This window comes from Geotrypetes seraphini, chromosome 12 (assembly GCF_902459505.1).
Source record: "Geotrypetes seraphini chromosome 12, aGeoSer1.1, whole genome shotgun sequence".
NCBI lineage: Eukaryota > Metazoa > Chordata > Amphibia > Gymnophiona > Dermophiidae > Geotrypetes > Geotrypetes seraphini.
The window spans coordinates 106,859,222-106,872,058 of NC_047095.1; positions in this window are offsets into that span (position 1 = coordinate 106,859,222).

A 12,837-nucleotide genomic window follows, 5' to 3' on the forward strand; every position below is an offset into this window, starting at 1 on the left:
CTTAATATTCGATCATTGTTCCGCTACAACATGCCCTTTGATTTTAGGGGATTTTAACATTCATTTCGAAGATTCATCAAATTCAATTACAAAGGAAATGTTAACTTTTTCAAAACATTAAATCTACAAACATTAATTGACGACTCAACTCATTTGGCTAATCACACATTAGACATGATTCTCATTTCTAATCCTCAACCTTTTAATTACTCTGCCCCATTAATTTCTCCTGTGCCCTGGTCTGATATCATAGCGATCAACCTTAATTTCCAACAATCCAAACCAATGCAATCAATTCCAGAACTTAAAAAGGTCTCATTTAGAGATTTTTCCAAATTAGAACCATCTGATATCCTGTCTATTTTTAATCCTATAAGTCCAATTTTCAGTTCCTTTTCACTAGACGAACAATTAATAACTTGGAATTCTTCTTTAAAATCCCTAATAGATAACAAAGCATCAATAATATCAAAAACACTTTCACTTTGCAAAATCTCAAATCCCTGGTATACGGATGAACTTTCCCTTCTAAAAAAACAACTAAGATCACTAGAAAGAAAATGGTGACACAATAAATCTCACACAAACCTACAACATTATAAAGAACAGGCCATCTTCTACAAAAAAAAAATTAACCAAGCCAAAAGCAACCACTATAATAATAAAATTTCAAAGGCAAAAAACTCAGCTATCTTATATTCCATCGTTAAATCCATTGCCCCTTTGACACAAAAAAATTGCACTAAACAAAAATGTAATCTCACAGCCCAACAACTGGCCAATTATTTCTCCAACAAAATTAGTTCTATCCGAAATACTTTTCAACCGAGTACAATAGATAATTTTGCATATAATAGCAAATCAGAATTCATATCTACAGCCAAATACACTAATTTCAAAATTCCCACCATCAACGAAATAAAATCCCTTTTTCAGAAAATCAATTTAAAAGGTTCACGATCGGAAATCATTCCTTCATTTTATCTCAAAAAGTTCTTCTGCTTTGGTCCGTTCATTCATTCCTTCGTTCAAAAAAGCTTACTTACTGCTTCTGTCCCCTGTTCATGGAAAACGGCCACTATAACCCCAATAGTGAAAGATCATAAAATTTGTCCAGATGAAATCTCCAATTATTGTCCCATCGCCAACATACCTTTCCTCGCCAAATTAACTGAAAGACTGGTTTTTGAGCAGCTCTCAGATTTCATTGAATCCACAAATGCCCTCCACCCAAACCAGACCGGTTTTCGGAAATTTCATAACACTGAGTATTCAATGATAGGGTTGATAAATAACATTCATTACTACCTGGACCACCATAAATCAGTAGTTCTATTCTCACTGGATCTATCTGCGGCCTTTGACACAATCGATCATGATTTATTACTCAAACGATTGGAATCCTTGGGTGTCGAGGACCAAGTTTTTAAATTGGTTTGTTTCATTTTTTTCTAACCGCTCTTCTATAGTTAGATTCAATGACAAAATGTCAAAATCCTATTCTCTAACCTATGGTATCCCCCAAGGTTCTATCTTGTCCCCTCTTCTCTTTAACATCTTCCTTTCCCCACTTTTAAGTATAGCTCAATCAATAGGTTTTACGCCTTTTGCATATGCGGACGACATCCAGCTCCTTCATCCTCTAGACCCAGAAAATAAAGAAGACATTAGAGCAGGGCTGCCCAAGTCCAGTCCTTGAGATCTACTGGCAGGCCAGGTTTTCAGGATATCCACAATGAACATGCATAAGAGAGATTTGCATACCAAGAAGGCAGTGCAGGCAAATCTCTCTCATGCATATTCATTGTGGATATCCTGAAAACCTGGCCTGCCAGTAGATCTCGAGGACCGGACTTGGGCAGCCCTGCATTAGAGCTATCAACAAGAAACTTGATATTATAAAAAAATTGGCTTAATTCCAATAAATTAGCACTAAACATTAAAAAAACAAAATTGATGCTTTTCACGTGGAAAAAGGACACAACTCTTAGTACTCCTTTTTCCCTTAATACCATTACCTTAGAACTGGTGCTTTCTTTAAAAATCTTAGGTGTCATCATCGACGATAAACTCACATATCATGACCATATTAGCAATGTAGTTAAATCATGTTTTTTTAATTACGTCTGATACGCTCGATATCTAAATTCCTTGAGCCTAAATCCATAAATATTTTAATTCATTCTCTGGTAATATCCAAAATTGACTATTGTAATTCTCTTCTACTTAACATTTCACAAAAATAAAAAAGAAGGCTCCAATTAATACAAACGGCCGTCAAACTGATCTACAATGCTAAAAAATATAAGCATGTTACGCCCTTATTGATTAATTCCCATTGGCTCCCAATCAGCCATCACATCACTTTTAAAATATTCTTAGTTTTTAAATCTCTGAGATTTAATGAGCCTCAATTTATCACCAGGATGCTAATACCATATAACTCCTCTCGGCTTCTCCGTTCTACTTCCCATAACCTTCTTTCCATTCCTTCCCTGAAAATCATAGGCACCAGAAGACATGACGTTCTCGGTTATGGCCCCTCAACTGTGGAATTTTTTACCACAGTATATCAGAGAAGAAAAAGACTTATCATCGTTTAAAAAAATTTTAAAAACTCACCTTTTTAAAGACGCATTCAATCTTTTACCTTCCATCCAATAATATGACGTCTCAAGTTTTAAATCAAATTCACTCTTCCTTTTGTTCTTCCCATCACTGTTTTTCTTCTTCTCTATCACAGAATTGTAATTTTTCCCCCCTTTTCCACAATACTCATGTAAGTTTTATCCAATAACTTTGAAGTTATTTTGTTCGTCAGCACTCCCTGTTTAACTGTTTTGCTTTATTAAATTGTACATCGCTTAGTAAATTAAATAAGCGATCAATTAAATACCAATAAAAACTTGAAACTTGTAAATGTATGCAGTCATCCCACTGCCTGGACAGAGAGATACCATTGCCTCTTTTGAAAGAGTCAAAGTTTTTTTGTCAGCTTGATAATCAGTGTACAGAAAGCACAAAGGCAGAGTCAGAAGGGGAAGAGAGTTAGGAGAGAGAATTTCTCTAAGCAGCAGGCTACCTCTATGCATATAGATCTGGGGGATCAGCATCCCAGAACCCCAAATATGCTGGTAAAAGGGGAATATCTAGTGGTACTATTTACTCTCCTTTTAACCTAATCGTATCCTTCTGGCCTGTCTCCTGTACATATAACCAGCCACAGGGTACTATAGGAAGGCAGGGGCTACACTAGTCAGTTTACCATAGCAAACCTGTTTACTTTAAGAACCTAAGGACAGTACCAGGGAGACCTCTAAAGTCTATGGCCCAGAAATAACAAAGGAAAAAAAAAGACATTTTAATTTAATCATGAAATTGTAATGCATATGACCATAGGGTAGACTGGATGGACCATTCAGGTCTTTAGCTGGTGTCATTTACTATGTTACTTTGTTGCTAGTGAGGTATTTGGGAGGGGACAGGGAATTTTACGGGGGGGAGGGAGGGTTGCTGTTTTCTATGATATATTGTCATTGTAGGGTTGATTGTATTTATTTCTGTGTAATGGTACTTTTTGCAATAATAAAACATAATAATAATAATAATTAAAAAAAGGTTTGGACAACTTCCTGGAGGAAAGGTCCATAGTTTGCTTTTGAGACAGACATGGGGAAAGCCACTTCTGTTTATTCAGATTTTCCTTTTTGGCATTACTTCCACCTGTTATAGAGCTCCTTTTACTAAGGTGTGCTAGCATTTTTAGCGCATGCAGGAAATTACTGTGCGCTACACCGCATGCTACACTTCTAGAACTAACGCCAGCTCAATGCTGGCATTAAGATCTAATGTGCAGGGCAATATAGCGTATGCTTGTCCACGCGTTAAAGCCCTAGCGCACTTTAGCAAAAGGAGCCCATAATTTTTATTTATTCTATATATTTTTTTGCATTATTACTATGGTTGTATTGTTTGTGTTTAATTATACATAGTTTTATGTGGTTTTCAATGATGCTTATCATGCTAGAATTTTGCATGTTGTTCTATGTTTACATTCATACCTCATTTATATATATATATATATATATATATATATTTAGTTACGTGATTGTCCCTGGAATAAAGCATTCTACATTGCCAAAACTGGAATCCTAGTTGGGACTTTAGTCATTAAGATCTGTTTCCAAGTAAACATATTGGGACGCTATATATATATATGAATTTGGTTTTCATGAGAAATAAATGTAACTATTGGTTGACATAGACATCTCACTTGCCTTTTCTTTGTTGTTGGTTTTCACATATCAAGGCAAGTTCTTTTCTTCCTCTGGTTTGGTCTTTATATGCCCTGGATTGGTATCATGGAATGTTGCTACTATTTGCGTTTTTGCCAGGTACTTGTGAGTCACAAGTACCTGGCAAAAACGCAAATAGTAGCAACATTCCACTGTTCCCTCTAAGCTGAGCAGGAGTCCTCCACCCACAGTCTCACCAATAGAGGGTGCTGTTTTACTGTCACATTTTTCAATTGTGAGGGACAGGCAAGTTCTGCAGGACTCCAGGGAACATACCTGTCCTTAGCGACTGAAAATATTCCACCCCCTAGTGGTAGCAATGCAGCTGGAGGACACCTGCTCAGCTTAGAGGGTGATTGGCCACAGTGGAAACAGGATACTGAGCTAGATGGGCTAAAATATTCTGCAGTCCTTTTTGAAACTTACATGGGTCCAGGATGATATTCAGCCAGAGCTCAGATAAAACAGTTAGGCACGCCCCAGCTGAATGTCTACCATGACACACATAAAACTTTTTTTCTCTTTCTCCCCCCACGATCCTACTTCTGATCCCCTGAAAAATCCCTCTTCCCTTTTCCCTCAGCCTGCAGTTTCCTCAGCCTCCCTCCTTGGAACATTTATCCAACAATCTCAATTCTTTCTATGGTCTAGGTAGGCCCCTCAGATCTACCTTTGATTCCTGCTGGTCCAATGGAATATTAGGTGTGGGAGCAACAGCTATTTTCTCAAATGAGTCCAAGGGAGCTTTGCTGCTGCTCCCAAACCCCACTGGACCACCAAAGAGCAAACAGGCCTGAGGAGATCTACCCAGAGTCCTGGGGAGATGGTAGTGGGGGTGACCTTCCAAGGGAGGGGCTTCTTGCTCATGTTGACTAAAGGATGGTAAAAGGGAAGGATGGATATTGCTAGGATGAACAGAAAAAAAACAAAACAGAATGGAAGTGCCAGCAATATTCATCCCTGTTCTGTTCTGTTCTGGTATCTGCTTTTCAAAAATTGTTTTGCTCTATGCAAACTTAGCATATAAATTTGAGTTTCCAAGCATATGTGCTACTGAAAATGAATATTTCAATTGTCATCTTTTTGTTTTGGCAGTTTATAACATGGATGTGTTTGTGGATAGCAATTTGGATTCATTTTTAAGAAAATGATGGTCTGTAGAAATGAATTATTAAATAAGAAATTAAAGTAAAATGTAAGGTCTCCTTACTTGTGGGTAATGGTATATTGAGAGCATATTGGATATTTGTCTTGATTCTTCAGCCGGAAGACCTTCAGCAATAGCAGAAAGAGTGCCAGAAGTTTTGCAGTTGAAATTAACGACTGGTGTGTTCATTTGTGAAAATATATTCATGGCAGCCCTAAATACTAAGAGTGGATGATTGTAAGGACAGAAAAGGTGAAACCCCAGGGTGAGGTTGGGTAAGAGCCCTGAGCTGTTGTTAATATCCTCCACTGCAGAAACAAAGGCCAAGAAGTCGTAGTAGTTTACTGGTTCCAAACTGCAATGACATTCAGTATCGGATCATGTAAAACAAGCACCCAAACCAAAGATCTACAAACTTGAATACTAAAATGAATTGAACCATATTTATTTTACTTTACTCCAGCTAAAATCCTATTTAATTCTATTGTTAGTGATCTTGAATGGTCCTCACAAAATTCTGCACTGTAGGGGTGCCATCTTCACAAAAAGGACAGAACAAAATGTGCAGTAGGATGCCTCTCTCACCCCATCAGAAATCAAGGATATGATAGAGAATTCAAATTTTACCATTTCATCTCTTGAACTGCTGATGCAGTGAAGGAAGTGATTCAACTCCTTTAAGTGGGTAGAAACAAGAGCATCTACATCACATTTTGGGAGTGTATTAGGACTTCCATTCTTGCTAATACAAGATAAATTAATTCAGTAAAATCAATATTGTCATTTACAAGCTAAAATATCCAATAAGTTGGGGAAATGCACTGTCATTCATACATTTAGGCCCTGATTCAATAAAGTCTACCTAAACTTAGATACCAACATAGGCTGATATAGGTGCATAACTTAATTGTTTAATAGACTTAATTAGCATTGATAATTTACAATTAGCACTTTGTAATTGACATAAATTGTACTTAATTGGATGTTAGGCCCATAACTTGGAAGGCACCTATCGCTTTGACATAGACGCCTAGTCCAAGGCATCTACCACAAATTAGGTATAGATAGGGGACAAGTCACAAGAGTGCATTGCATGTAGGTGCCTGTTTTGGTCTTATGTACACTAAGCCAAGAAAATCCTGGCATAAATAAAGTGCCCCATATGTTAGGATGACTATCAACACTTAAGCCCACTTAACTGGTGCTAAGCGTGGTTCTATAAAGTTTACCTAACTTTTATATAATCACTCTTAAGCACAGTAAATGAGCCAAACATATTGTCTTTTAGTGAATTGTCACCTTTAGTTTGATAAGTCCATTATCTATGTAGATTTACTTTAACTGTGGATCATATCATAAAAACCGAAGTCTAAAAGGAAAGTCAATCAAATCTTGAGGGAAGATCGATCAACAGTTTTGAGAAAATAAGGGATAGTCTCTTCAGACACTTAATTCCAATCCTGACCTAAATCACCTAGAATGGCTGAAATCTATAGAGACCACACAGACTCTATAGCTCCATTAAGTGAAAGAAAAATGCCTATAAATGATAAAAAGCCACAGTTCTCCACAGAACTGAGGAACCTAAAAAAGAATGTTGGACTTGGAGGAAGTCAGGTGATCAATGGCTCAGAGAAAAATGGTGGAAATTATTCTCGCAGTACAACTGTCAAATCAAACAACATAAATACAAATATTTTTTCAGATATAATTGGGATAGACAAGTAATATGTTTAACATTCTGACAAACTAACTGTTTGTGTGCAAATCCCTCAAATATAGATTCCCCTATACCTAATATACTAGCCCTGTATTTCTCAAATAAAAACAAGACTATAGTCCAGATATTTGGAAACTCTACAGACTTAACCTTCAACACACATATCACCTCTCTAGTTAAACAAATTCTTCTTCAAGATGAGGCAACCAAGGACAATAAGTCTAGTCCTAACCCAAGGCAAGATCTAATTCCTATAAACAGTTACCGCCACTACCGATGCTACAACCCACACTATGCGTTAGTAAAGGAAGGGGTAAATTGGGTTAGTGTACCTTAATAAAAAGACCCCTTTGTTAAAAGCTTTATCTGATTCTAACTTGCATTGTAAGTTTATTTCCGTACTATGACAATAATGTAACCTTCCTCCATCTCTTTAGAGGATTTGGAGGGATAAAATCATGTATAACATAACATGACTGAAACCCTGTTGCATATATTTATAGTTAATTCAAATTTAGGTGTCAGTTTTCCCTTCAAAGTTTAGGAGAAGCTAAAATTGAGTTTAGTTTAGATTTTTTAATTATTAGCTGCAGCACACACAAACAAAAAATTTAGATATTAATTACCACTATTCAGATTCTGGCCAGTGCTGAGTATTCAGCAGTGCTTATTTAGAAAACAGGTGCTTTTCTATGGATAAATGTTTTTTGGAATTTTGACGGCTTTTTATAGTGACGGATTGTGACGTCGCTTAGGTTTTGCTACCACTATACAGTATTCTTGTGATTTTTTTTGTTTTCTCCCTTTATTTTTACCATGGACCCCTGACGAAGGTTTGTCCGAAACACGGACCATGTCGGGTCCCTTGATTGGTAAAAGGGTTTGCATATACATTTCTTTGTCATTAATAAATTTTGCCTACGTCTTGTACAGATCTGCAGTTTTGTTTTGTTTGCCTGTTTTGGAATTTTGGCACATTAATTTCCTTTTCTGCCCTTTCACTATTCCTCAGCCACCAAAGTATTAGGAACATAATTTGGAATTTGAATTGACAACAGAATCCTAAAGCTGGGTAATCCAACCTAGTGAATTTCAACAGTCCAACGAACGCCATTAACTCGTCCAATTAGTAGCCACCCAATATAAAATTCACAAGCACAACCCTGATGTGGATGTTACTTACTTTGTACGTTGAGGCAACCTAGGGGGATCTGTGAAGGAAAATGGCACAGTAGGATACATATTGATCATAGCTACTATTCCCCCAAGTATGATGTCCCCATTCCTGTGATAACCAGGTGATGCCATCAGATCCTGCCCTAAAGAGCAAGAACACTCGGCAAGTGTCCATAGGACATTGAAAGTCACTAAAAAAATCAGAAGAGAATGAGTTTGCAGCTTCAAAACTGCAAAATGGTTTGTCCCATGAAATACCTGAGACTGAACATAATTCTTTGGTCTGGTAGAAGATGTTTCATGGTTCTTGCTTATTCCACACAAATTCATGTTTAAATTATTGACATCCCCCTAAAATCCAGTCATTTTCATGCTAGAAAAAAGAATAAAAGCAAAGAAACAAAAATCAAATTAATGGGAGAAGTTGTCATTTAAGCCTCTTGCTGATTTGAGTTTAACTCTCCCACTAAGGATACAGGTGCTTTATAGTGTCCTTCTACTCAGAGCTTAATCTCAAGGGACATCTGCTGTAGTTCTGTGTATTTAACATTAAATATAATTTGCTGCTGTTTTTAAAGCTAATCTGATATTAATAGGTGACAAATAGCAATCTGTCGTAAATGTGTTGAGTTCAGTATAATAACACAAATTGAGGATATTGCATGTGTGGGCATGGATTTTGTAACAGGGCACCTTAGCTCAGGTTGGAAAAAAAAGACCTATATTATGCCTATGTATAAACACAATAGGCATCAATGTGCCTTTCCCAAACAGTCCCATACCTGCACCTACACAAATACCCTCTGAAATTCCACAAATGCAGAAATGCTCACAAAATTTACACCAGCTCCCCCCAAAAAACATGTAAATAAATGCATACAATGCAAAGAAATTTCATTCTTCTGTAAACACCTATGTAAAGATCCCAAATAAAGGGCACATTCCTTCTATACACATACTTTTCCATGCCAATGTGGTCACATCATATTATTAATATTAAAATCCTTTAAAAGTGGGAAATGTTCTATAATATAATAGGGACGGACACTTGTCAGCCTAGAGGCCTCTGGGAGATTATATCAATCTGACTCTGGCATGGGAAGGCAGATAGACCCTTAGTGCAGGGAAACTGTTTTAAGTAGCCCTGATTGATATATTTTAAGTTTCAAGTAGCCCTGATTGAATCATGGCTAGCTAAAAGGTGTTAATGTCTGATTAAGAGGGTGCTTAGGACAATGGTGCACAGATCAAGCCAGAGACTTAATCCCATCACCATGCTTGAAGGTTTCTCACCCTCCTTTGTCAATTAAATTGACCATTGTCTCAAACAGTTTGCAAGTTCTAAACAGAAAGATTCTGGGAGATACAATATTTTCTCTATTCAGAATAAGATTCCAAGGTATAAAAGCCTGCTCTCTGCTCTATCAAGTGATCTCTCTCTTTTTCTATGGAGCTATCAGGAGAGGGGTCTTGGCCCTCTCTCTCTCTTTCTATCTAGCTATCTCTTGGCTCTTGGCTTGGCACTCTGGCTCCCCCTCTCTCTGTCTATCCTTCCCTTTATCTATGGAACATGAAGCTTCCTAGAACTGCAAGCTTCTATGTCCCTCTTTGCCTCTGACCTCTGTAAGGCAGTGAGACTGCTTGCTCTCTGCTTAAGTGTAATGCTCTCTGCTTAATTGTAATGCTTATAAATATTACTTTTCTGTAAGACTATTTCTATAAATATTCTTTATATAATCACCCCTGGCTGTGCTTCTTATTTGATTCTATCCCTAATGAAACTTCTGTGAAGGAACTGAACCTGGGACCTGGCGTCTGTCAGTGCGCATTTCACTTAACCCCTACCACCTAACATTGTGGGGGTGCGACCATCCTTACATTTTATTAAACTGACATTTTGGGGGCTTTGTCTCGGTCCTTCCTGATGATTTCATTTGGGTAAGTAGAAAAGCAGGGTTCAAAGTGAAAACAGTCACTCAATTAAGACATGCCACATCTGTACTAACTTTTACTTTTTTTACCTTGTGCTTTTAATTCTATTTCTTGTCAGTCTCTGCCCTGGTGAAAGGCCCTGTGCACACTGGACTGGAACTGGCAGCTGACACCTCTGCTCTTCTATATTTTATCCTGCTAAACTTCTGCCTGTAAATTTCAGGTAGTAACCAGTGTGGGCAAGTGTGGGCATAAGTGTATTATTTTATGCCAATGACTCTTGCCTAACACGCTTTACCTCGCTTTTCTACCTATTAACTAAAGTCTCCCTTCTTCATAAGTGGGAGCATTTCAATCTCAAAGGCTACACACAGACAGGGACATTTAGAAGCCCATTCTCTCTCATGAAATATATGAGCAAGGCCCACGAACCAAGGCAGACTTCTGCAGCCTCAAATATGAACCCTTTTGATTTTCAAGAACTCACAGATATTGTACACAAATATTTTGACAAGAAAGGGGGTCCATATGAGGGTAATTTTCCAGAAAACACATGGCACGATATTCAGAAACAATTGGTTTCTCATTCTCAGGAGTTTAGAAAGAAAACAGATAAACGCAAATGCCTTTTCATTCAGGGCTTATGTAGAGGACTTATTAGCCTAAGACAAGATAATACTGACTTGAACACTCAGTGCCATCAGCTGTCCAAAGACTTAGATGAGGCACAAATTAATATATCCATGCTAAGAACCCAAATTGTTCAGGCCACAAATACCTTTTTAACTGTAAATGAACAATTAGAAGAGGCCAAGGCAGAATTAAAGTATTTAAAGTCAAAATGTGCCTTACAGATTCTGCCGTCTGCACCTGTGCCACCATCACCATATAATCCATGTAGTCAGTTTATAGAGAAACAGAAAACCATTTTTGTAGCAGGTCAGAGAAAGGGTAAACTAGCTACAGATGTAGAACAGGAAGAAGACCCGACAAACGAAAGTGAGGAAAATTCATTCCCAGGCCAGAGCAATACCAATAGTACCCCTATAAGTGACACAGCTCCAGTAACTGTAGTGCTGCAGGGACATATGAAAGATAGTGAGACATATTGAAAGAATAGTGGAGAAAGTGGGCCCTATGCCTTTTAACATAAATGAATGGTGCAAATGGGCTACTGACATACTGATTCACTGGGGTCTAGAGAAATACAAAAGGAACAATGCAGATTTTGATAAGCTTATGCACCTAGCCCTGGGTCCACATTATTATAAATTTGGATCTCTTGTTCATCCATACCAATTTGTAAAGATGGGCATCGAACAACTATTTTGCTGCACCTCTTTGCAAGTACTTAGAACTCTTTCACCCCTGCCAAGTGATACACTAGAGCAGTTTGCATATAGAGTGTGGGTAATCTACGCGGTACTTAACGAACATGAACATTGGCCCATTTCCTCAGATTATGGCCAGAGAGAACATAAAGAATTCCTATTAGAATTATTATCTCCCGAGATTACTAAACACCTTCTGTTGTTCTCGGAGGACCCTAAAACTACGCCTTTTGACACTTTACTGCTCAGGATTGGGTCTGTGTGGAAGACCCAGCCAGTTCAAATTATTTCAGTTTCAGAAGCTAGAAGGTGGCGTGCTGAGGGAGCACCCCAATACAAGAACACACCACACACAGGAAATAGAGGGCATGGCAAAGGTAGTTACAGAAATTCCTCCACTTACATTCCTTTCCATGAGCTCAGAGCACAGACAGAAGCATTAGAGAAAGAGAAAAGGAAATGGGAACAGGATCATCACACAATGCAGATAGAATTGGACAGAGTAAAAAGTGATTTGACAGCCAGGAAAAACAGTGCTAGTCCATAGGGATGTCCTGACTCTCTGTATCCGAATGCCAAGGTGACTCAGGCCTTCACAGCCCAGCCAGACTCCTTTCACTTACCTGTGGACTCACTTTTGGAGACACAGGATAAGGGAAAGAAGTCAGACTCAGAATTCAGCTTGAGGTATGTTGCACCTTTGATTTTGGACACTTCCGACAGCCCCAATGTTAATACTACCATAGAGGGTCAGGATAAATTAACTTTGATGGATACAGGGGCCAGAATCAGTTTTACAGTTAGAGCGCCTCCTACTGGAGATCAGAAAAATATGGAAATTTGTGAGATTCAGGGTCTAAATGACAAAGTTTCAAAGTGTGTGTCTATCCCACAAAAAGAACAAATGAAAGATATTGTAGAAACTACTGCCAGCACGAGTGAGAATACAGGCAAAGAAATAGTTGAGGTGGCTGGTCTTGCATTAAGTACAGGAATTCTAAATGCTTCTAAACCTTTGGTTCATGAGGTTATTCCTGTGCAGTTAGCCACACAGTGTAGCATGCTAATGCAGAAGCATGATCGTCATGTAACTCACTCAGAGGCTGCAGATCTTTCAATTTGGGCACAAGATTGTGGGAAAAGGTACACAGAAATTTTGTTTGAGGGCAAAGATCCTGCACCACAAACACAGCAACCAGTACTTCCTCCAGCAACAGAACTGGTGCCTAAGATGGA